The sequence below is a fragment of the Charadrius vociferus genome, unplaced genomic scaffold, assembly GCF_000708025.1.
Source record: "Charadrius vociferus isolate BGI_N301 unplaced genomic scaffold, ASM70802v2 scaffold1164, whole genome shotgun sequence".
Classification (NCBI taxonomy): Eukaryota; Metazoa; Chordata; class Aves; order Charadriiformes; family Charadriidae; genus Charadrius; species Charadrius vociferus.
In genome coordinates this window covers 151,364-155,084 of record NW_009648158.1, presented here as the reverse complement: position 1 = coordinate 155,084, position 3,721 = coordinate 151,364, and positions in this window count along the sequence as shown.

Below are 3,721 nucleotides of genomic sequence, written 5' to 3'. Positions count from 1 at the left end.
GGGGGGGGCGCAGAAAGGGGAGGGGGGTTCTGGTGTGGTTGGAGTCGCTGAGCGCAGGTTTTCTTTATTTTGTACCTCTTTTTTTTGTTTGGGTTTTTTTTTCCCCTTTTTTTTGGGGGGGTGGGAGTGCGCGTGTGTTGTTGTTATTGTGGTGATGGTGGTTGGAAGATTGGAATCAAACAAGCAAACAAAAGCAAAACGGGAGCGAGCGGGCGAGGGAAGCGTCTCCGTATTGATTGGCTGCTCCTTGCTGTCCTTCTTTAAAGAAAATAAAGGCAGAAAATTATGGGGAGTTATTTATTATTTATTTCCCCACCACCACCTCCTCCTTCCTTGCTTCCTTTCAAACCAGCCACTGAAAATCCACGGCTGGAAATAACAGGGAAGAGTCCTTCCAAGGGAATAAAGTAGACCATTGCTTAAAGAGAACTACTTTGGACGAAAAAAAAAAGAGGCAAAGTGAGACAGAAAGTACGTACTCCCTTTTGTGCATGCCTGTAAAAAAAATAACCATCGACCTTTTTCATTATTATTATTATTATTATTGTTATTATTATTATTATTGTTATTATTATTGTTTCGCTCTTCAACGTAGCGCTTTTCCCCTCCTTTTCCTTTTGCGAGTGGTATTTGTGCCCTTCGCCCCCACTTTGTGCACTGTAAGTGACCACTCACTGCGACCTCTCACTTCGGACACTTCATTTTTACGACTGCACGAAGGAACTCAGCTCATTAAAAAATCACCTCAAATCACCAGGATTCGTGTTAATTTTTCGGGGAGATGTGTGGGGAGGGGGGAAAGGAGGGGGGAGGCAAGACACGACACCAACACTTGGTAAATGAATATTTTCTGTAGAGCCGCAAAAATGATCAAACCCACTAAATGACATAGTGGTAATTAACAGTCCCCGTGTTTCCCTCCAAAGTCTACAGCCCTTCAAATCTTTCCCTCATGTTCTTCCACCAAAAAAAAAAAAAAAAAAAAAAAAGCTTAATTATTTTCAGAAGGGACTTGGGTGACTCTGACCGATTTCAAGTGTGGAGGGAGAAAACGACCATCTCAGCTTCCCTCGCCAAGCTGTTTTGAGGTGTGTTTTTCTGCCCAGAAAAGGTCACATTCTCGATTATTTTTTTTTTTTGGTGGCTCAAACCTCTGGTGAGGTTGGAACTGTATTTTTCATTTATTTATTTGTTTGTTTTCAGACTCCTTCCCAAGAAGAGGAAAAGACCCAGTAGCCACCCAGTCCACCTTTATTAGGTTTTCATAAATCCAGGGTGTATTTTTCCATTTAGAAAGGCTACATGTGGTGGGTTTTTCCTCCACTCTAAGCAGACAATGAACTATGGAGGAGAACAGTGATTTTTTTCCCACCGTCTATTGTGAAAACATTTTTTAAAATCAAGCTACGTTTGCTGTGGAGGAATAGTCTCCATACCCGAATAATCTCGAGGACGGCGCGATGACCATATTCATTTTTACAGGAGAACTCGCCCATCTCATGCCCCCCCCTTCCCCACATTACCCCTTCCCTGGAGAAACCCCTCCAAAAAAAAGAAAAAAGAAGAAAAGAGCAACTAGGGACAGAGGCTCCTTAATTAACAGCTAATAGCCGAGGTGACCGTTTTCCTCCTCTAATCAATAGCATTTCTATTTTTAAAAGCCCAGCGCCTGCCCATGCGATAAATGCGGCCGTGGTGTAAATTAAAGCGCAAAAAAAAAAAAAAAAAATTAAAAAAAAATTATAAAGTTGTCGGATCTGGGCTGTTGGGGTTGGGATCTGGGAGAACCGCTACATTTTTTCCAATCTTTATCCCTGGCTGCAGCCAGCAAAGGTGCAGGGAGACTTTCAGAACCGTACCTTGAGCTGGGAAAGAAATGTTTGCCTTCAGTGGCACTGAAAGAAAGGACCCACCATCCCCCTTCCAGGTTTCATGAAATAAGAGATATGCAATTGCCTACTTTTTTTTTTTTTTTTTTTAAGGAAAATATCTTGACATTTACTGTCTGGGGAAAGTGCTGCTCTTTGTCTTTACTGTTTTGGCCGTGTTTAGGTGTGGGGATGGGTGGGGGGGTGATGTGTCTTGCGGGTGCGTGCGCTTAAATGTGGCTTTATCGGTGCGGTTGTATTGTACTCTGAGGTGTTTCATTGTACCCCCTCCCAGAGTTTATTTTATCCCCCCCCGCCCTCGTCCCTTTGCCCTGACCTTCACTGAAAAATGTCATTCCCTCCTTCCCCACCCCAAAATGAGCAGGGTTTGGAGAGATACGTGACGTGCGTAAATAAAGAGAAAGAAAGAAGGGGGAAAAAAAATAATAAACCACCCACAACCACTTCAAAATAGGAAATTTCTCTGTGCAAGCATTTTTATGCATTTATGCGCTCCCCGCGTCCTGAGCGCCGCTCTGCGCTCCCCGCGGAGATTAAAAAAAAAGTCTGCTCAAGTCTTTAATCCTCATTATACATCTCATTCAATGTTTTTGCTCACCTTTATTACCCGTAAAATTGTGTTTCATCCTTAATTCCCTTTTATTTCTGTTGAAGGGTTTCCTTTCAGTCTACGTAGGAGAGGAAAGAACCACCCAGTAAGTGCAAACAGACCAGCTCTGAGTTATACTAATTTCCAGAGCAATTCCATGCAAATCAATTAATTTACCCTGAAATAAATGAGTGTGAAGAATGCAGAAAATGGCACCACCATGCAAATGGAAGCCTTGTAGCCTTGTTAGTAACACTTAACCATTAACTGGAGCCTTGTTGGAAACTTTTGTCACACATCAGGTTTTGTCTCACATTCTTTCAGCAAAAAAGGCATGGAACAAAAGTGGGAGTTTCTGTATGTCTTTGATTAGCTTCAGTCTTTATACAGGCTCTTTAAACTTCTTTCTTGGCTGTAGTTGTCTCCATGGATGTTTATCTTTTAAACACTGGATCAGTTCAGGTCAGGATGTGACAATCCACTGATGTTTTTTTGGAAACGATCTGTGGGTTGATTTGGTTGGGTTTGTTGTGTTGGGTTTTTTTTTTCCTTTTTTCTTCTTCTTTTTTTTTTTTTTTTTTTTTTGAACCTCCCCTCGTCCGAGGGGGGTCTGTTGTTTGTAGCTTGTAGACAAAACATTCCAATAATCCGGTTTCAAAGAGAAGAGCACCCACCTTATTTAAACCATAAAGCAATTAAAGCCAGACGTCTAGCCAGATCTAGGGTCCTGTTTTGTTCGCTCCTATTCAGCCCCGCATAGCAGGGAGACAAACAGAGTTGTAAAAGTGGCATTTTTTTGGCTGCGGAAATGTACCTATGGACAGCTGGAGGGTCCTGTCGGGTTTGTGTGCTTTACAAAAGGGCAGATTTGAAACCAGGCACACACACACACACACACACCCCCCACCCGACCAAAAAAAAAAACCAACGACCCCCAGAACCTTATACACATGCCTATAAATAAATATGTATATATAAAATATATATATTTCTCTTTTTTTTTTTTCTGCTATAGGCGCATCTCTCCCCAGGCAAAAATCCATGTGCACGTTCACCAGCGCCGGCACACAATAGCTGTATCAGTATGCGTCTGCACACACGCGCCATATGTCAAAGAATGCCGAAATTGGAGCATTTTGATACATTAATCCCGGGGAAAGGCTGGCCACAGGGTGTGCTGCTGGGTGCAAGCCGCATTCATTTTATTATTTTTTTTTCTTCTTAAAAATTATTATTATGTATT